General features: G+C 35.3%; 1 protein-coding gene, 1 long non-coding RNA gene and 1 pseudogene across 6 annotated transcripts in view; 1 reads left to right on the forward strand and 2 right to left on the reverse strand.

Moving 5' to 3' along the window:
* Window positions 1–23,038, reverse strand: part of prr36b (proline rich 36b) — an 89,533-nt gene that overhangs the window by 35,177 nt on the left and 31,318 nt on the right. For 2 of the 4 annotated variants that reach the window (XM_087243481.1, XM_087243483.1), the window contains exon 2: window positions 18,292–18,398. The exons of the other annotated variants lie outside the window; for them this stretch is intronic. The gene's annotated coding sequence lies outside the window, so the exon portion shown is untranslated. The remainder of the gene's footprint in view (window positions 1–18,291; window positions 18,399–23,038) is intronic. 4 annotated transcript variants of the gene reach the window in all.
* Window positions 3,373–6,580, reverse strand: LOC147845449 (uncharacterized; annotated as a pseudogene). Its single transcript, XR_015480283.1, has 9 exons — window positions 6,490–6,580; window positions 5,213–5,287; window positions 5,053–5,141; window positions 4,825–4,927; window positions 4,425–4,525; window positions 4,191–4,345; window positions 4,045–4,108; window positions 3,779–3,907; window positions 3,373–3,534 (listed from the first exon to the last, which is right to left on the reverse strand). The product of XR_015480283.1 is annotated as an uncharacterized LOC147845449 (transcript).
* LOC148679712 (uncharacterized) lies at window positions 11,141–15,517 on the forward strand. Its single transcript, XR_015941957.1, has 3 exons — window positions 11,141–11,254; window positions 11,319–11,920; window positions 11,971–15,517. It is a non-coding gene; the product is annotated as an uncharacterized LOC148679712 (long non-coding RNA).

Raw genomic sequence — 23,038 nt, forward strand, 5'->3', positions numbered from 1 at the left:
ATGAAATATTTATTCTTTTGTGTACACTTGTTTAGACATTTATAGCAGTGTTTCCTCAAAGAAACGCTTCAAACAGCCCTTAAACTGACCGGTGGGTTTGCAACACTCGCTGCGTCACCAGCCAGTTAGCTCAGAGTTTTACGCGTTCACTTTCTCTTTCTCTGCAGCTGTTTACATTGATTTACCATCATGAATATATTCTTCTGGACCCTTTCTATTATAAATTGGGCATATTTGTCAGGTTTATTACAGATAAAGTGCTCAAAATTGCCATGATTACAACTGGCTGGTCACTCCCTCCACATGGACCTCCACCAGCGCACGCGCTGGTTATGCGTACCCCTGTAAGCGCGATCACTATCTTAGTCTGGCGCGTGTCCTCGCGCTCTCTTCCATAGATATTATATTTTTAATTCATGAAATGTGTATTCTTTTGTGTACACTTGTTTAGACATTTGCAGCTGTGTTTCCTCAAAGAAACGCTTCAAACAACCCTTAAACTGACCGGTGGGTTTGCAGCACTCTGCGTCACCAGCCAGTTAGCTCAGAGTTTTACGCGTTCACTTTCTCTTTCTCTGCAGCTGTTTACATTGATTTACCATCATGAATATATTCTTCTAGACCCTTTCTATTATAAATTGGGCATATTAGTCAGGTTTATTCCAGATACAGTGCTCAAAATTGCCATGATTACAACTGGCTGGTCACGCCCAGCTCCACCACCGCACGCGCTGGTAATGCGTAAGCGCGATCACTATCTTAGTCTGGCGCGTCCTTGCGCTCTCTTCCAGAGGAATTACATCTTTAATTCATGAAATGTGTATTCTTTTGTGTACACTTGTTTAGACATTTATAGCAGTGTTTCCTCAAAGAAACGCTTCAAACAGCCCTTAAATTGACCGGTGGGTTTGCAGCACTCTGCGTCACCAGCCAGTTAGCTGAGAGTTTTACGCGTTCACTTTCTCTTTCTCTGTAGCTGTTTACATTGATTTACCATCATGAATATATTCTTCTAGACCCTTTCTATTATAAATTGGGCATATTAGTCAGGTTCATTACAGATAAAGTGCTCAAAATTGCCATTATTACAACTGGCTGGTCACGCCCTCCTCATGGGAGCTCCAACAGCGCACGCGCTGGTTATGCTTCCCCCTGTAAGCGCGATCACTTAGTCGGGCGCGTTTCCTCGCGCTCTCATCCAGATGAATTACATTTTTAATTCATGAAATGTGTATTCTTTTGTGTACACTTGTTTAGACAGTTATAGCAGTGTTTCTTTAAAGAAGCGCTTCAAACAGCCCTTAAACTGACCGGTGGGTTTGCAACACTCGCTGCGTCACCAGCCAGTTAGCTCGGAGTTTTACGCGTTCACTTTCTTTTTCTCTGCAGCTTTAAATATTGATTTACCATCATGAATATATTCTTCTGGACCCTTTCTATTATAAATTGGGCATATTAGTCAGGTTTATTCCAGATAAAGTGCTCAAAAGTGCCTTGATTACAACTGGCTGGTCATGCCCTCCTCATGGGAGCTTCAACAGCGCACGCGCTGGTTATGCTTCCCCCTGTAAGCGCGATCACTATCTTAGTCTGGCGCGTGTCCTCGCGCTCTCTTCCAGATATATTATATTTTTAATTCATGAAATGTGTATTCTTTCGTGTACACTTGTTTAGACATTTGCAGCTGTGTTTCCTCAAAGAAACGCTTCAAACAGCCCTTAAACTGACCGGTGGGTTTGCAACACTCGCTGCGTCACCAGCCAGGTAGCCCGGAGTTTTACGCGTTCACTTTCTCTTTCTCTGCAGCTGTTTACATTGATTTATCATCATTAATATAATCTTCTGGACCCTTTCTATTATAAATTGGGCGTATTAGTCAGGTTCATTACAGATAAAGTGTTCAAAATTGCCATGATTACAACTGGCTGGTCACGCCCTCCCAGCTCCGCCTGTGCACTCGCGCTCGCGCTCAGATTTTGACGCTAGTCTTAGCACTCTCAATACAAGCAATCAATTTCATGTACAATTTTTTTTATACCTTAAAGTCTATTGAGTTACATCAGTGATATTTTTAGCAAATTTATCACAGACAATATCAAACGACCCTTAAACAGACTGGTGGGTTATGGACGCTCAGCTTCAGTAGGTAGACAGCCAGCACGTGTAGACGATTACTTTGCAGCTTTATGACAATGCATAGATAATTACCAACACATTGAATTACAATAAAAATAGCAGATTTACTCAATAAATGCATCGATAATATCCACTGATTTTTTATAGTCAATCTAATGAACTCATAAACAATAAAAAATGCAACAAATATTTTTTTGGGCCCAAACTACAAAACAAAATTTATAACATATTTTAGTATCAGTTTTGCTTAAGTTGCACACTAGTTTGATAATGTATAAATATCCCTATATATAAATCATGCTAAAAAGCAAATAGGTTTGGCTACATGATACCAGGGGCTTCTGAGTCCATATGAAAATACATGAATAACACCGATCTTGAAAAGCATACACTTATTTATAATCTAGTGCAATAAATATTGTAGTTTACTGAAACAGCACGAAGAAAAGTTGCCGAGGTATTTGGTGTACATAAATATTGTGTATGCGGTGTCAGGCATCATTAAGCCGATTACTATTCTTTGGGGTCTGTTTGTTTATATAAACATTTTGAACAAGAAAATTATCAGCCGCAATAAAACTAATGTCTCCCTTTGCCCTTTATTAGAAGTCTAGGTAAGTCAGATCAAAAAGTAATGTTGATTGATTTAATTATATTAGATTTAGAGCTTGTTATGTCAGTTTAATTTCCAACATTCCAACAGTATTTTTAAGTTATTAAATATACTAGGTTTTGCATTTTTGCCAAAATGTTTAATGGCTGTCAGAGGGATGAGTTATCATTTATAGGCATTAGTGCTACTAGCATAGATTGGCAAAATAGGTATCCAGCTTGTGATATTTTGAGCTGCTACATTGTCTGTTCTCATTTAAATAAACAACAACAAATGTTCAGTAATGAAATGAACGATAATGTTTAATAAATGAAAGCCTAAATCAACAATAAAAAATCCTAATAATACTGTAGTACAAAGATTATCAGAAAAGAACAGTCAACAGGTTCATATATATATATATATATATATATATATATATATATATATATATATATATATATATATATATATATATATATATATATATAAATCAAATTTGTGTAAATATATGTACAAGGGTCCACAATGGGTGTGTCTGACAATTGGTTTTAATAGAAATTATTTCAGACAGGGTGTTGTTGCAATTGTCATTTCAGCTTGGAATCTGTGGAAGTCCTCAGTTATTTTCAATATCAGAATGGTGATATAAACAGAATAAAACAGTGTCATTATAAAACAAAAATATTTGTGCATAAAAAGATCAGTTTTTATTGCATCAAACATAAAATACCTCATTTAGTGCTTGATATGTCCTCTTTTTTCAGTGATAGTACACTGTAAACTTTGTCAATGATCCCCTCTGTCTATAAAAAAAAAAAAAACAATCCAGAGATTTAACTTAGTACTGTATGAGACATTCAGTATGTGACATTACATTATTTTCCCATATTAATTATTATTTTGTTAAGATATGTTAACAATTGTTATTATGTTAACCATTTTCTGAAGCTATAATTTTAATTCAATTTAATACTTAATTAAAATTTGAATAATAATTTAATTGTAATGTTTTTTTCTTATTATTCTTCCAAAATATTCCTACTTTACCTGTTCTTCATTAAAATAGGAAATCCGCAAGTTGCATTGTTTTTTTAATTTTGGGGCATATGCGGGATGGAGGTGTAAAAACATACGGTGGGATTTAGAAGCACCAGATGTGTGGTCTTGATCGAGCTTCTACAAAATAAAAAGTATTTTACAGTTAAATATTACTTTTCATTTAGTAAGCTCTGAAACTGTATCCTGATAAGAATTCTTATATAATTATGCTAATTTTCTGTTGCCTCATTATTTAAAGTATTTATAACAGTTACCACAATTTATTCGTCCCTCACAACGGAATCAACCAAAAGCCCCTGCTTCAAAGCCTCCCGAGTCCTGTAACAAAAAGTTGTCATATGCATCAAAAGTAGTAAAAACAAGCTTTTGTTTGTTTTATGTTTCTGTTTCTGCTTCTTACCGTTGACAAGAATATGATGGCTGATGACAACCACAACTGAAGGGTGTGTTTTCATCAATTTTTGCAGGGTCTATGCCAGCACAATCTTGTGTAACCATTTGTCACACCTGTCACATTGAACCCACTCTATGAGTTTAATTTGTGGGTAAAGAGTTCTAAAAAAAATTGTATTGTGAAGTCAAAGCTGCATTATTCACCTAGATCCAAACTCTAATGGAATTGTATAATTCTTACTTGTGTCCAAGGTTCTGATAAACACAGGCTTTTATATCTTGTGCCATGCAGTTATTGTCTAATTGAGTGTCCTCTCTTTCTTCAATTAGAATCGGGAAGTCCTGTCAATTATTACATAATATATTAATGTCGTATATTCTTTTTGTTAAATTTTATTGCAATCTTAACTGAAACTTTATCTATGTTTCTTAATTCAGTTGTCACATCTTTCAACATGTTTGTGGCATGGTAAATGCGCAGGTGTAACAACTGAAAAGGTCCCAGACTTTCAGATGACATTTTCATGTTTTTTATCTCCATTTCAGCTGCCTTTAAAAGGAAAAAATTAAGCTGTTCACAGATACAAATAATACATGTATATAGAAATCATTTTAAATATAGAGTCATCAGGAAAACTTACAGTGCAAACAAATACACCACAATTCACACCATCACACTGCAACAATTGTTTTGGATAGCTAATAGTCCAGCCATCCAGAGATCCAAGTTCTTGTAAACCCTCCCTGTATACATTTTGCATAAAGTAAGGGAAAATTAAATGTATCTTTCACATACCATAATTATAACCAATAGAATGCTTTTAAAAATCACAAAGCACAAAGTCAATATACAGATGCAAAAAAATTACCTCAAAATCTCCATATCACTTTCATCTATAGTGGTGTAGATGCCCGTTGAATCATAAATCCTCAACTGTTTTGCTTGTACATCAAAAACCTGGGAAAAAATGTATCATAAATGAGCAAGTTAATGCAATAAAGCAATAATTAATTGATTGCAACCATTACCCAAAGTATGAAGTGGTTTCCCATTTCAGGTGTTTTTCCACCAACAATTCTTGGAAACAGGATCTTTTCAGCGCCCTGAAAAGGAACATCGGATAATATGCTTTTTCACTTACATAAAATACATTTGAATTACAGAATAATTAATCAAATATTATACAATATTATCCACATTTTCTTTAATCCATAGACTATAACTTTCCATAATTTACACCATTACAAAAAATGGCATACATTAAAAATACTTACATGATAAAAGTGTTCATTAAAAGCCTGTTAATTTATAAAGGGATCAGTACTTTTGTCTCTCTTCGTATATGCATGTGTTTTAATATATATATATATATATATATATATACATGTGTGTGTTTGTGTGTGTGTGTGTGTGTGTGTGTGTGTATTCATATATATTGTTATATTGTTAGGAAATAGGAATAAACTCTTTATTATTTTTGTCTTCTCTTTTTCCTCTTCATTAAACAATTATTTCGATTCTTTTAGTCGAATTTTTAATTTGTATCCAATAAATTGTTTTGATTTTTGACATTTAAAAAAACCTATATATATATATATATATATATATATATATATAGAGAGAGAGAGAGAGAGAGAGAGAGAGAGAGAGAGAGAGAGAGAGAGAGAGAGAGAGAGAGAGAGAGAGATAGATATACAGTTGAAGTCAGAATTATTAGCCCCCCTGTTTATTGTTTTCCCCAATTTCTGTATAACGGAGAGAATTTTTTCTTCAACACATTTATGCACATAATAGTTTTAGTAACTCATTTCTAATAACTGATTTATTTTATCTTTGCCATGATGACAGTAAATAATATTTTATATTCTTCAAGACATTTCATACAGCTTAAAGTGATATTTAAAGGCCTAACTGGGTTAATTAGGTTAACTACGCAGGTTAGGGTAATTAGGCAAGTTATAATGGTTAGTTTTGTAGACTACTGAAATTTTTTTTAAAGGGGCTAATCATTTTGTCTTTAAAATAGTGTTTAAAAAATTAATAACTGCTTTTATCTAGCCAAAATAAATAAAATAAGACTTTCTCCAGAAGAAAAAATATTATCAGACATACTGTGAAAATTTCCTTGCTCTGTTAAACATCATTTGAGAAATATTTAAAAAAAGAAAAAAAATTAATAATTAATTAATAAATCTGACTTCTACTGTATATATATGATGCAAATTTTAGTATGATAATCCAACACCCAATTGATTCAAATAAACAAGCCCCGTTGTAAAGAAAATATCTGTAAAAACATCTGTACCTTGTTTTTTTCATTTATGGGGAACCATGCCACTGTGAAAGTCTTCTGACCTTCCTCAACAATATCTGGTTCAGCCTTCAGCTCAGTCAAAGATTATGCTGATGTTCGTTGGTAGACCTCTGTAATTTGATATCATGTTAATAACACCAAACCACAAGTGTAAGTTTGAAACATTAGTAAATCTGTATTAACTACCTTTGTCTGCTTCCTTTTCCACACCTAATAACAGATGTCCATGTCGCCCTAGATACACATCTTTGTTGGACATTCTTTGAATGTCTTCCAAGAATTTGTTGTTGATCCTTTGGTTATGTAGATGGAAATATAGTCGTAAGGCGAACAGGTAAGGAACACCCTTTAACTGGCAGAGGAAGTACCTGCTGGATTTATGCTCCTCAGTCTCTCCTCTGGTCTTTTTTGTTTTTTCTCATGAAAACGGTCATAGAGGGAGTAGCGGTATATATATATATGTATATGTGTGTGTGTGTGTGTGTGTGTGTGTGTGTGTGTGTGTGTGTGTGTGTGTGTGTGTGTGTGTGTGTATTAATATCTAAAATAAATTTGACCAAACTCCAAGCACTAGTGCGCTGGTGGAGCTCCATTGGGAGGGCGTGACCAGCCAGTTGTAATAATGGCAATTTTGAGCACTTTATCTGTAATGAACCTGACTAATATGCCCAATTTATAGTAGAAAAGGTCCTGAAGATTATATTCATGATGGTAAATCAATATTTAAGGCTGCAGAGAAAAAGAAAGTGAACGCGTTAAACTCTGAGCTAACTGGCTGGTGACGCAGAGTGCTGCAAACCCACCGGTCAGTTTAAGGGCTGTTTGAAGCGTTTCTTTGGGGAAACACTGCTATAAATGTCTAAACAAGTGTACACAAAAGAATAAACATTTCATGAATTAAAGATGTAATTCCTCTGGAAGAGAGCGCAAGGACGCGCCAGACTAAAGCTGCGTCCCAAATGGCACACTATACACTATGCACTCATGCACTATGTACTTATGCACTTACACACTCAACAGGATAGTATATGTATGTAGTGGTGTCCCAAATGGCACACTAATGTTTTTTTACTAAGCGGAAATTTAAACCGTTTCCCTGATGACGTTTGACTGTTGCCAAATCAGTGAAATAAACGACCGAATTATCAATAATACCTGCCGTGAGTATTGCCGCATTCACCATCGGGAGGCGCTATAATCACTCTCGTAGGAGAATTTTGCTTTCACCATCCAAAATAAATAAAGTTATTCAACATGTGCGTCCGATCGCTCCGCCCCTTCCGCTACGTAAGCAAACCTGCGGTCGTTGAGTGCGTGAAGTGTTCATCATTACACACTTCATTTTAGCGGCTGAATGAGTGCATCATCCGGGTAATTAAAGTGCACTTATTATTTTGATAGTTTTCAATGTGAACACACTACTTACACTATTTATACTACAAAATGGCGTAAAATAGTGCATAAGTATGCGATTTGGGACGCAGCTTAAGATAGTGATCGCGCTTACGCATTACCAGCGCGTGCGGTGGTGGAGCTGGGCGTGACCAGCCAGTTGTAATCATGGCAATTTTGAGCACTGTATCTGGAATAAACCTGACTAATATGCCCAATTTATAATAGAAAGGGTCTAGAAGAATATATTCATGATGGTAAATCAATGTAAACAGCTGCAGAGAAAGAGAAAGTGAACGCGTAAAACTCTCAGCTAACTGGCTGGTGACGCAGAGTGCTGCAAACCCACCGGTCAGTTTAAGGGCTGTTTGAAGCGTTTCTTTGGGGAAACACTGCTGTAAATGTCTAAACAAGTGTACACAAAAGAATACACATTTCATGAATTAAAAATGTAATTCCTCTGGATGAGAGCGCGAGGACACGCGCCAGACAGTGATCGCGCTTACAGGGGGAAGCATAACCAGCGCGTGCGCTGGTGAAGGTGCCATGAGGAGGGCGTGACCAGCCAGTTGTAATCAAGGCACTTTTGAGCACTTTATCTGTTATGAACCTGACTAATATGCCCAATTTTTAATAGAAAGGGTCCAGAAGATTATATTCATGATGGTAAATCAATATATAAAGCTGCAGAGAAAGAGAAAGCGATCGCGGTAAACTCTCAGCTAACTGGCTGGTGACGCAGAGTGCTGCAAACCCACCGGTCAGTTTAAGGGCTGTTTGAAGCGCTTCTTTAAAGAAACACTGCTATAACTGTCTAAACAAGTTTACACAAAAGAATACACATTTCATGAATAAAAATGTAATTCCTATAGATGAGAGCGCGAGGACACGCGCCCGACTAAGATAGTGATCGCGCTTACAGGGGTACGCATAACCAGCGCGTGCGCTGTTGGAGCTCCCATGAGGAGGGCGTGACCAGCCAGTTGTAATCATGGTAATTTTGAGCACTATATCCTGAATAAATCTGACTAATATGCCCAATTTATAATAGAAAGGGTCTAGAAGAATATATTCATGATGGTAAATCAATGTAAACAGCTACAGAGAAAGAGAAAGTGAACGCGTAAAACTCTCAGCTAACTGGCTGGTGAAGCAGAGTGCTGCAAACCCACCGGTCAGTTTAAGGGCTGTTTGAAGCGCTTCTTTGAGGAAACACTGCTATAAATGTCTAAACAAGTGTACACAAAAGAATAAACATTTCATGAATTAAAGATGTAATTCCTCTGGAAGAGAGCGCAAGGACGCGCCAGACTAAGATAGTGATCGCGCTTACGCATTACCAGCGCGTGCGGTGGTGGAGCTGGGCGTGACCAGCCAGTTGTAATCATGGCAATTTTGAGCACTGTATCTGGAATAAACCTGACTAATATGCCCAATTTATAATAGAAAGGGTCTAGAAGATTATATTCATGATGGTAAATCAATGTAAACAGCTGCAGAGAAAGAGAAAGTAAACGCGTAAAACTCTGAGCTAACTGGCTGGTGACTACAAGTTGATTAGCGTCAATATCCCACCAGTCTGTTAAAGGGTCATTTGAAAACCTTGTTTGGAATATTTTTGCTGCAAATATAAGGTATGTAAACCAGAATACCATGAAGACTATACATTTCATAAATTAATAATTTGATTCCCCAGAAAGAGAGTGCTAATTAGACGCCACACTCAGAGGGCTTAAGCACTGTGAAACTGAGCTGCTTGGGTAGACGTTAGTACCAGCCAGTTGTATTGACAGCTATTTCAGTGCTGTGTCTGATTAACTAGTTTAATGTGCCCAATGCCTAAATGAAAAGCTCCATTATATTACTTTCAGAGAAATTGAAAGTAAGGGAAGCAAACTCAGACCTCCATATTTTGTAGATTTGAGCACACTTTATTTGTAATAAACATTCAGAAATTTCCCATCATTAAGAATAAATCTGTAAAAATGTTCATATTGTTTATTGTTAACACATTTGATGGAATGAAAGGTCATATGACCTACCAGTTGTCAACTGCCACCAAGCAGCCCCCTGGTAGGACGCCTGACCCACCAGCCAGTTGTTAATCTCCACCAAGCAGCCACTGGTAGGACACCTGACCCACCAGCCAGTAGTTAATTTCCACCAAGCAGCCACTGGTAGGACACCTGACCCACCAGCCAGTAGTTAATTTCCACCAAGCAGCCACTAATAGGACACCTGACCCACCAGCCAGTAGTTAATTTCCACCAAGCAGCCACTAATAGGACACCTGACCCACCAGCCAGTTGTTAATGTCTTCCAACCAGGCTCTGGCTGCCAGTTATCAACTGCCGGGTAAAATGTGGCTGCCACTGGCAGGTCATGCTACCTGACAGTTGGACACTGGCGGCTGCCACCAGCCAGTGGCAGGTCATGTGACCCGCCACTGGCGGTTCCTGCCAGCCAGTTGAAGATTGAACCCCGACTCTAAAATGACATTTAATAGTATATATAATAGGACATTTACCTGGCTAACATCAATAACCTTAAGAATGATACGCAATTTAAAGCATTTATTTGCATTATTATGCCATTATATAATCAACCCAGGCTCATTGCGGAGGCACAATATTAATGTCAGGGGCAATTTAACATACAGTGTTCAATTATTTATTATTTAAACTTTTAGAGTGGTTTTTAAGGGGAACCATAAGAGTTTTTATGCCTTAATATAATTTAAATGATGCATTTTTTGCTACTATAAAGCAATATATAATTTGTTTTGCACTATTATACATGTTAAAGTGACTTTTTGCAGCTATAAAGCAATATATTCATTATTTTGGGGTTATTATATCTTTTAAAGTGAAATTTTTGCAGATATAATGCAATATATTACTTATTTTGGGTAATTACACTTGTTAAAGTGACATTTTTGCAGCTATGATGCAATATACTACTTATATTTGGGGGTATTATACCCGTTAAAGTGACATTTTTGCAGATATAAAGCAAAATATTACTTATTTGGGGGTTATTAAACTTGTTAAAGTGACATTCTTGCAGCTATAAAGCAATTTACTACTTATTTTTTGGGTAATCTTGACCTTTAAAGTGACTTTTTTGCAGTTATAAAGCAATATATTAATTATTTGGGGTTTATTATACTTGTTAAAGTGACTTTTTTGCAGCTTTAATGCAATATATAAATTATTTTAGGGTTATTAAACATGTTAAAGTGACTTTTTTTGCAGCTTTAATGCAATATATTAATTATTTGGGGGTTATTATACTTGTTAAAGTGACTTTTTTGCAAATATAAAGCAATATATTACTTATTATTTGGGTTATTACACTTGTTAAAGTGACATTTTTAAAGATATAAAGCAATATATTACTTATTATTTGGGTTATTACACTTGTTAAAGTGACATTTTTAAAGATATAAAGCAATATATTAATTATTTGGGGGTTATTATACTTGTTAAAGTGACATTTTTGCAGATATAATGCAATATATTAATTATTTTGGGGTTATTACACTGGTTAAAGTGACATTTATGCAGCTATAAAGCATTACAAAACTTATTTTTGGGTAATCTTGCCCTTTAAAATGACATCTTTGCAGATATAAAGCAACATATTACTATTTAGAGGTTGTTAAAGTGACATTTGTTGCAGCTATAAAGCAATATATTACTTATTTTGGGGTTATTGCACTTGTTAAGGTGACTTTTTTTGCAGATATAAAGCAATATATTATTTATTTGGGGGTTATTTTACGTGTTAAAGTGACTTTTTTGCAGCTATAAAGCAATATATTAATTATTTGGGGTTTATTATACTTGTTAAAATGATTTTTTTGCAGCTTTAATGCAATATATTAATTATTTTGGGGTTATTAAACATGTTAAAGTGACTTTTTGCAGCTTTAATGCAATATATTAATTATTTTGGGGTTATTACACTTGTTACAGTGACTATTGCAGATATAAAGCAATATATTATTTATTTGGGGGTTATTATACTTGTTAAAGTGACTTTTTTGCAGATATAAAGCAATATATTAACTATTTGGAGGTTGTTAAAGTGACATTTGTTGCAGATATAAAGCAATATATTACTTATTTTGGCGTTTTTACACTTGTTAAAGTGACATTTCGGCAGATATAATGCATTATATTCCTTTTTTTGCATGTCTTACCCCTGATTTTTGCAGTCATCGCAGCCATATCATCGTGTGATGGATAATATGATAATATATATCAAGACTCGAAGCCTGTGCTGAATGGCAAGTTTTGTTAATTGTCGTCAGTTTTTTTGTGCGCATATATTTTTGTGCAATGCTGTTGATTCACTAGTATCTTTCAAGCAACAACTAAAAACCCATCTCTTCCATGATCATCTGAACAAAACCGGGACCCGCTCTTCTCCCCCACCACACCACACCACACAGGTGAGTGGGCTTGACAAACCACCTGTAAAAAACACTCTTTCATCTCTCTGACACTTACACCCACACTTGCACCAGCCTTCCTTGCAATCACTCCATATCTCATTTATGAACAGTGCCTCACATAGGTGAGTGGGGTAGACAAACCACCTGTAAAAACACTATACTCTCTATAATAAGAAACAACTCCCCCCTCCTACCTCTAGCACTTCTCTGAGCACTAGCATTTCCTTTAGCACTGCTTGTGCTGTGTTGAATCATTGAATGCCTCCTCAATTGTAAGTTGCTTTAGACAACAGCGCCTGCTAAATGACTAAATGTAAATAGAACTTAAACTAGTGATGTTGTTAATCCAATTAATCACAATAATACAAAAATCTATGGGAACTTTAAACTTGTTGAAAACCTGTTTGAGTTTCTTTCTTCAGCTGAACACAAAAGAAGACGCCATTGACTTCCATAGTAATTGTGTTCCTACCACAGATGTCAATGACTGCTTTTCCCCATCGACATCTTGCTTTGTGTTCAACAGAAGCTCAACCACCTCCAGGTTACAACCAGTCGAGTAAATGATGAGGAGATTGTAATTGTTTGGGTGAACTGTCCCTTTAAGGAGCACTAGAAAAAAAACAGGTCGTCTGTGGACGCTTTGTGACCTTACAAACCTAAGACCCGTCGTACAAACAAACCGTCTTACCCACAAACCCTCTTAACCAGCCCTCCGTCACTCTCAGGGACGAACCAGCACACGTCCCATGTTTAATTCTTCATCCAATTACTGTGACCAATCCCGGCGCAGGATCCTAATGCTCCTGAAGGGATGACTCCGCTTTAACAGCAGCCGGGTGCCAAACGCTCATCCCCAAAAGACCCACATACTGTATAAACAAACTCCACAAGGCGCACCTTTGGCAGGTCTCCAGTGGACAAATGCAGATATTCTCAATGTTAACTTAATTATTTAGTGTTTAAACATTTAGAGTGGTTTTAAGGGGAACTGTAGGACTTTTATGCCTTAATATAATGTAAATGGTTACTTTTTGCAGCTATAATGCAATATATTTGTTGTTTTTGGGATATTATACCTGTTAACGTGACATTTTCGCAGCTATACAGCAATAAACTAACTATATTTGGGTTATTATACCTGTTAAAATTACATTTTTGCATATCTAAAGCGATATACTAATTGTTTTGGGCTTATTATACCTGTTGAAGTGATGTTTTTGCAGCTATAAAGGCATATATTAATAGTTTTGGGCTTATTACATCTGTTAAAGTGACATTTTTGCATCTATAAAGCAATATATTACTTATTTTCGGGTTATTACATCTGTTAAAGTGACATTTTTGCACACATAATGCAATATATTTTTTATTTTAGGTTTTTATACCTGTTAAAATTACATTTTTGCATATCTAAAGCAATATACTAATTATTTTGGAGTTATTATAGCGGTTAAAGTGACATTTTTTGCAGCTATAAACCAACATATTCATTATTTTAGGGTTATTAAACATGTTAAAGTAACTTTTTTGCAGCTATAAAGGAATATATTAGTTATTTCGGCGGTTTTGTACCTGCTAAAGTGATGTTTTTGCAGCTATAAATTAATAAACTAATTATATTTAGCTTATTATACCTGTTAAAGTGACATTTTTGTAGCTATATATTAATTGCTTTTGGGTTATTATATATGTTAGAGTGACATTTTTGCAGTAGACAAATGCCAAAATTCAATAACTCAATATATCCTGATAATGTACATGCTCAATATTAATTTCATAGACACTTTAATGTGATTATTATGTATTATTTAATCCTTTAGAGTGTTTTTAAGGGGAACCATGAGACTTTTATGCGCTAATATAATGTAAATGATGCATTTTTTCTATAAAGCAATATATTTGCTGTTTTGGGGTTTTAATACCTGTAAAGTGACTTTTTTGCAGCTATAAAGCAAAAAACTAATTATATTTGGGTTATTATACCTGGTAAAGTGACTTTTGCAGCTATAGAGCAATATATTAATTATTTCTGGGTTATTATACCCGTTAAAGTGACATTTTTGCAGCTGTAAACCAATATATTAACTATTTTTTTGGTTATTATACTTGTTAAAGTGACTTTTTGCAGCTACAAAGCAATATACTACTTATATTTGGGTTATTATACCTGTTAAAGTGATGTTTTTGCAGCTATAACGTAATAAACTTCTTATATTTAGGCTATTATACCTGTTTGTGACATTTTGCAGCTATAAAGAAATATAATAATTATACTGGGGTTATTATTTCTGTTAAAGTGAAATGTTTGCAGATATAAAGCAATATATTCATTATTTTGGGGTTATTACACTTGTTAAAGGGACATTTTTGCAGCTGTAAAGCAATATTTTAATTATTTTTTGGTTATTATACCTGTTAAAGTGACTTTATTGGAGCTATAAAGCAATAAACTAATAATAATTGTGTTATTATACCTGTTAAAGGGACATTTTTCAGCTATAAAGAAATATATTCATTATTTTGGGGTTATTATATCTGTTAAAGTGACATTTTTGCAGATTTAATGCAATATATTACTTATTTTGGGGTTATTACACTTGTTAAAGTGACATTTTTGCAGCTATAAAGGAATAAACTGATAATATTTGTGTTATTATACCTGTTAAAGTGACATTTTGCAGCTATAAAGGAATATATTCATCATTTTGGGGTTATTATATCTGTTAAAGAGACGTTTTTGCAGCTGTAAAGCAATAATCTGATAATATTTGGGTTATTATACCTGTTAAAGTGATGTTTTTGCAGCTATAAAGTAATAAACTAATTATTTTTAGGTTATTATACCTGTTAAAGTGACATTTTGCAGATTTAATGCAATATATTACTTATTTTTGGGTTATTACACTTGTTAAAGTGACATTTTTACAGCTATAAAAGAATAAACTGATAATATTTGTGTTATTATACCTGTTAAAGTGACATTTTGCAGCTATAAAGGAATATATTCATCATTTTGGGGTTATTATATCTGTTAAAGAGACGTTTTTGCAGGTAAAAAGCAATATACTGATAATATTTGGGTTATTATACCTGATAAAGTGATGTTTTGGCAGCTATAAAGTAATATACAAATTATTTTGGGGTTATAACATCTGTTAAAGTGACTTTATTGCAGCTACAAAGTAATATATTAATTATATTTGGATTATTACACTTGTTAAAGTGACATGTTTGCAGCTATAAAGCAATATACTAATTATATTTGGATTATTATATCTGCTAAAGTGACATGTTTGCAGCTATATTGACTATTTTTGACTTATTATACATGTCTGCAAAATGACTAAATGTAAATGTAAATGTTAAAGTGACATATTTTTTTGCAGTTTAGGTCAGTTACTATGATAATCCCATAAACCTTGATAAAATCTTCAGCATTTAATCACACGACCACACTGATCCCGTCAGAAGCCTTTGGTCTGCAGAGTATTGTGATTGTCCCGCCGCAGAACCGCCGATCGCCCTTATGCTAATCGGGTCATCAGTGTATTGTAATGGTGAAATGCACTCTGGCCTCTTTATCCGAGGGCGAGCGCTGTGTGTGCACGCATGCATAAACGCATCTCTAAGTGCTGCATTGTGCCTTAAAACGTCCCCAGCGTGCGAATGCTGGATTCCCACAATCGGCTAACCGCTGCGGCACAGCAGGGGCTAACAGGCTAATGCCATCTTAGCCTCAGCCGCTAGCTCAGGCCAAAACCCACATGTGCTAATAACTGCAGAACACGAAAACAAACAAGACAGAATCTGAAAGGCTCGCTGTAGGGTTTGGGTTTCTAAAGAGCAGTCAATGGAAAGAGATCGTGCCACATATTTGTGAGTCTGCATGACATGGGAAGGATGTTTTTGGCGGTCGGGACTCTGATTTCTGGCGTTCGCTCAGAGGACGGGCTAATTTGTCTTTTGTCAGTTCAGAAATTCACATATCAAGTCATTTCAAACCATTTTTGCAGCTACAAAGCATTATAGGAATTATTCTTAGGTTATTATATGTGTATATGTATACCTGATAAATTGACATTCTTGCAGCTATACAGTAATATATTAATTATTTTTGGGTTATTATACCTGTTAAAGTGACTTTTTGCAGCTATAAAGGAGAATATATTAATTATTTTGGGGTAATTATATGTTAAAATTATGTTTTTGCAGCTATAAAGCAATAAACTAATTATATTTGGGATGTTATATCTGTTAAAATGACATTATTGCAGCTATAAATCAATATATTAATTATATTTGCATTATTATACTTGTTAAAGTGCCTTTTTTGCAGCTATAAAGCAATATATTCGTTATTTTTGGGAAATTATACCTGTTAAAAATACATTTTTGCATATCTAAAGCAATATACTCATTATTTTGGGGTTAGTACACCTGTTAAAGTGATGTTTTTACAGCCATAAAGCAATATATTCATTATTTTGGGGCTATTACACTTGTCGAAGTGACATTTTTGCAGCTATAAAGCAATATATTAGTTATTTTTGGGTTATTATACCTGTTAAAAATACATTTTTGCATATCTAAAGCAATATACTCATTAGTTTGGGGTTAGTACACCTGTTAAAGTTATGTTTTTGCAGCCATAAAGCAATATATTACTTATTTGTGGATTATTACACTTGTTAAAGTGACATTTTTGCAGCTATAAAGCAATGTACTACTTATATTTGGGTAATATGTCTTTTTAAAGTTACATTTTTGCATATATTTAAAGCAATATATTAATTATTTTCGGGATATTACACTTGTTAATGCAACATTTTTGCAGCTATAAAGCAATATATTCATTATTTTGGGGCTATTACACTTGTCGAAGTGACATTTTTGCAGCTATAAAGCAATATATTCATTATTTTGGGGCTATTACACTTGTCGAAGTGACATTTTTGCAGCTATAAAGCAATATATTCATTATTTTGGGGCTATTACACTTGTCGAAGTGAGATTTTTGCAGCTATAAAGCAATATATTTGTTATTTTTGGGATATTATACCTGTTAAAAATACATTTTTGCATATCTAAAGCAATATACTCATTAGTTTGGGGTTAGTACACCTGTTAAAGTTATGTTTTTGCAGCCATAAAGAAATTTATTACTTATTTTTGGGTTATTACACTTGTTAAAGTGACATTTTTTGCAGCTATAAAGCAATGTACTACTTATATTTGGGTAATTTGTCTATTTAAAGTGACATTTTTGCATATTTAAAGCAATATATTAATTATTTTTGAGTTATTACACTTGTTATTGTGACATTTTTGCAGCTATAAAACAATATACTATTTATATTTGGGTAATTTTTCCCTTTAAAGTGACATTTGTGTATATCTAAAGTTGGCTTTGTTCAGAGGACGGGCTAATTTGTCATTTGTCATAGCTCAGATTTTCACACATCATGTCTTTCAGGCCAATAAATCAAAGAGATAAGGCATAGATTATGGATTAAATCCACCTCCCGAGATAATGTACTCCTAATATACTCCATACTCCCAAAATAAATCCATAAAAAATCAGAATCAAATATCTTAACATGCACTAAATACTGTTTTCCCTTAAAACAAGCCAAATTATCTGCCAATTTGTACAATTTGCATGTTACATATATACATAAATATAAACAGTATATAATAGAAACTTGTATCTTAGATGTGATTACTCATGATTACCTGTTTGACAGATAAGTGTATATTTACAGCAGGGAAAATAAGTATTGATCACGTCACCATTTTTCTCAGAAACATATTTCTAAAGGTGCTGCTGACTTGAAACGTTCCCCGGATGTTGGTAACAACTAAAGAAAATTGTATATGCAAAGAAAACAAAAGTAATTCTGTGTAATGAAATGAAATGATGCAGTGAAAAAGTACTGAACATGAAGAAAGGGAGGTGTAGTAGACAGCAGCTGAAATCTCGCAGTAGTTTTTCAGCAAGCCTCTGCTCTTCCTCAGTGTAAATGAGTATCAGCTGCTTCATCAACATCTACATTAGCAGGAGGATGAAGATGAAAACAAGACAATGATCCAAAACACAGCCAAGGAAACTCTCAAATGCTTTCAGAGAAAGAAAATCAAGCTGTAGAATGGCCCAGCCAATCACCTGACCCGAATCCAATAGAGAATACAAATTAAAGCTCAGCTTTGATAGACGAGACCTACAAAACCATCAAGATTTTGACACTGTTGAAGTCTGTGAGAAACTCACACCATGCCTTCATTCTCCATTTGAGAGGTGTTTTTAAGCAGCAGTCACCAAAACAGTATTATGTAATCACATTACGTTTAATAGCTATCTTAAAACTAATCCACATGGATAGAAACGTGATATGCATTTTAAATACTAAAGTCTTAAAGGGACAGTTTAACCAAAACAAGAACATTGCCTTAATATTTACTCTTCCTCAAGTGTTTCAAAACCTTTGTTTCTTCCCTCTGTTGAACATAAAAGATATATGGAAGATATTTTGAAGAATGTTGACACCTACTGTAGGAAAAACTCACACTATGGAGGTCAATGGTTACAGGTTTCCAACATTTTTTAAAAATATCTACTTCTGTGTTCACCCAAAAACATTAACACTGACTTACTGTCTACTCTCCCTCAAGTGTTTCCAAACCTTTATGTGTTTCTTTCCTCCGTTGAACACAAAATTAAGATATTTTGAAGAATGTTGACACCCACTGCAGGAAAAACAAACACTTTGGAAGTCAGTGGTTACAGGTCTCCAACATTTTTCAAAATATCTACTTCTGTGTTAACCCAAAACATGAAAATTGACTTATTTACTCTTCCTCAAGTGTTTCAAAACATTTTGTGTTTCTTTCTTCTGTTGAGCACAAAAGAAGATATTTTGAAGAATGTTGGAAACCATCGACACCCATAGCAAAACAAAACAAATATTATGGAAGTCAGTGGTTACAGGTCTCTAACATTTTTCAAAATATCTACTTTTGTGTTCACCTAAAAACATTAAAACTGACTTACAGTCTACTCTCCCTCAAGTGTTTCCAAACCTTTATGTGTTTCTTTCCTCCGTTGAACACAAAATTAAGATATTTTGAAGAATGTTGACACCCACTGTAGGAAAAACAAACACTTTGGAAGTCAGTGGTTACAGGTCTCCAACATTTTTCAAAATATCTACTTTTGTATTCACCCAAAACGTGAAAATTGACTTATTTACTCTTCCTCAAGTGTTTCAAAACATTTTGTGTTTCTTTCTTCTGTTGAGCACAAAAGAAGATATTTTGAAGAATGTTGGAAACCATCGACACCCTTAGCAAAACAAAACAAATACTATGGAAGCCAATGGTTACAGGTCTCTAACATTTTTCAAAATATCTACTTTTGTGTTCACCGAAAACATTAAAACTGACTTACAGTCTACTCTCCCTCAAGTGTTTCCAAACCTTTATGTGTTTCTTTCCTCCGTTGAACACAAAATTAAGATATTTTGAAGAATGTTGACATCCACTGGAGGAAAAAACAATACTATGAAAGTCAATGGTTACAGGTCTCAAACATTTCTCAAATGATCTACTTTTGTGTTCACCCAGAACATGAAAATTGACTTATTTACTCTTCCTCAAGGGTTTCAAAACATTTTGTTTCTTTCCTCTGTTGAACACAAAAGAAGATATTTTGAAGAATGTTGACACCCACTGTAGAAAAAAAAAACACTTTGGAAGTCAGTGGTTACAGCTCTCAAACATTTTTCAAAATATCTACTTCCGTGTTCACCCAAAACATTAAAACTGACTTACTGTCCACTCTCCCTCAAGTGTTTCCAAACCTTTATGTGTTTCTTTCCTCCCTTGAACACAAAATTAAGATATTTTGAAGAATGTTGACATCCATTGGAGGAAAAAACAATACTATGAAAGTCAATGGTTACTGGAATCAAACATTTTTTAAAATATCTATCTACTTTTATGTTCACCCAAAACATGAAAGTTTCCTTATTTACTCTTCCTCAAGTGTTTCAAAACATTTTGTGTTTCTTTCTTCTGTTGAACACAAAAGAAGATATTTTGAAGAATGTTGACACCCACTGTAGGAAAAACAAACACTTTGGAAGTCAGTGGTTACAGGTCTCCAACATTTTTCAAAATATCTACTTTTGCGTTCACCCAGAACATGAAAATTGACCTGATGTCTTTTGTGCCTCAAGATTTTCCAAAACATTTTGTTTCTTTCTACAGTTGAACACAAAATAAGATATTTTGAAGAATGACGACACCCATTGGAGGAAAAAAATCCTATGGAAGTCAATAGTTGCAGTTCTTCAAACATTTTTCCAAATATCTACTCTTCTGTTTATAAAACAATGAAACAGATTTCTGACGTTGATAGACGAGTCTTTAGTTTTGGGTGAACTGTTTTCTTTAAGTTTAGCCCCCTTTCCTTGAATGCAGCATCTTTATGCACCCTGTAAACCCCCCTTGTGTTCGTGCCCTCTGTAGGCTACAGAAGTCTCCATCCACCCCCATTTCTCAGAGTAAAACAAGGGAACACTGGCTCTATTCAAAGACCACCACAGACGGGGCAGCGGGGTGGGAGAAAGCGGCGTTTGCTGGATGAGATACACCCATGATTGTGCAGTTACTTATATTTAAGTTCATTTGTAAGAAAATCATAACTCTTCATTAATAAAATGATCCCTAATTCAGGCCTGCAGCCAGCCTATATAAAGAGGTGGCTCTTTTTTCTCAAAAAGTGGAGGTTTTTGCAGTAATTCGAGGTTTAAATATTGCATTTGAGTGACATTTTAAGCACTAATCTCTGCTGGATCAGCTTGTCAGATGGTTTTCATTACTTCACTTTGTGATGCAGCAAAAATACTTCCTACATTTTTGTCAAAGTGCTTATCATACTATTTTTTGTTTTAAAAAATGTATGTTTATTTACAAGCTGTTACAGTTTCATATTTAATGTGTGGATAAATCAAAAATAAAATAAGTGTTTATGTGCTTTATGAAGGCTAAAAAACAGCGTCGATTCGTTTAGGGCGGTGTCTGAGTCCACTAGATCCTTTCAGAGGTGCACTCAGCTCTTTGGGCTCATAAACTCCTTCAGAAACTGAACCTGGATGATGGAGGCTTTCAGCTGTGCTTCTTACCTAGCTGAGCCCAGTTTGATGAAAGTGTCGGCTGGAGGATTTCACCCAGTACACCAACAACAAGTGCTACGTCACAATCACGCCCCCACAAGAGCAAGCTCCTGATTGGTTAACACGGCGTGAATGTCCGCTTAAGTTCAGATTTTTGAACTCGAACGATTCGTGCGGAACGCGCATTAAGCGCGTCAAACACGAAAAACGCTCAATTTGCGCCACGCCATTCACGTCATTCGCGTTGCGCCATTCGCATGTTTTACGCCACAGGATGTCTATTCGCGCGTTTGCATTGACTTAACATGTAAAGCACTCGCGCTTGACACGCCTACTGCGTCTGGTGTCTACGTCCAGACGTGGAACGCGCAAACAAATAGCTATATTTACCATAAATAGCCACGTGAACGTTTGAGTTTACTCGCTTCATTCATGCGTTAAACCCCGCTTCATTCGCGCATCAAATCCGATTCATTCGCGCGTTAAATTCACTTCAGATCAGACGCGGATTTACGTGATGGGCAGGGCATCTGTCTCTTCTGTGACTCCAGTAAGTTCTGATTTTTAAACCCACGTTTGAAACGTGCGTTAAGCACGTCAAACGCGCAAAACGCTCAATTCGCCCATTCTCGCAATTCGCATCATTAGCACCACGCCATTCGCACGTACTGCGCCGCATGATGTCTCTTTGTGTGTTTGCATTGACTTAACACGTAAGTCACTCGTGCTTGACGCTCCTTCCGCGTCTGGTGTGAACACAGCATCAGAAATATGAAAAAATACGTAATTTTTAAATGCTAACTATTATAATCCATCATTCATTCATTCATTCATTCATTTTCTTGTCGGCTTAGTGCCTTTATTAATCCGGGGTCGCCACAATGGAATGAACCGCCAACTTATCCAGCACGTTTTTATGCAGCGGATGCCCTTCCAGCCTCTACCTATCTCTGGGAAACATCCACACACACATTCACACACACACACACTCATACACTACGGACAATTTAGCCTACTGAATTCACCTGTACTGCATGTCTTTAGACTGTGGGGGAAACCGGAGTACCCGGAGGAAACCCACGCGAACGCAGGGAGAACATGCAAACTCCAAACAGAAATGCCAACTGAGCCGAGAATCAAACCAGTGACCTTCTTGCTGTGAGGCGACAGCACTACCTATTGCGCCACTGCCTCGCCTTATAATCCCTCATAAAAAAAAAAAAAAAAACTGGCCAGCTCATTTCCTCAGTCAGAATTTGTCTATTTAAATAATAAACGCCTTCTTTCATTGGTTATTTTCACAATTTATGATGCCATACTGTCAAAAATGGAACAAACGAGCTCATATAGGGGCCAAATTCTGGACTTCGTCAGAAGAAGGGTGGGTCTTTCGGACTACCCGAACCCCCTTTGGCTATGGGCCTGTAATTTAATTAAATTTGACATATACACTACCAGACAAAAGTCTTGTTGTGGATCCCAGTTGTAAGAGCGACAAATAATAACTTGATTT

Source organism: Danio rerio, chromosome 3 (genome assembly GCF_052040795.2).
Source record: "Danio rerio strain M-AB ecotype USA chromosome 3, GRCz13ab, whole genome shotgun sequence".
NCBI lineage: Eukaryota > Metazoa > Chordata > Actinopteri > Cypriniformes > Danionidae > Danio > Danio rerio.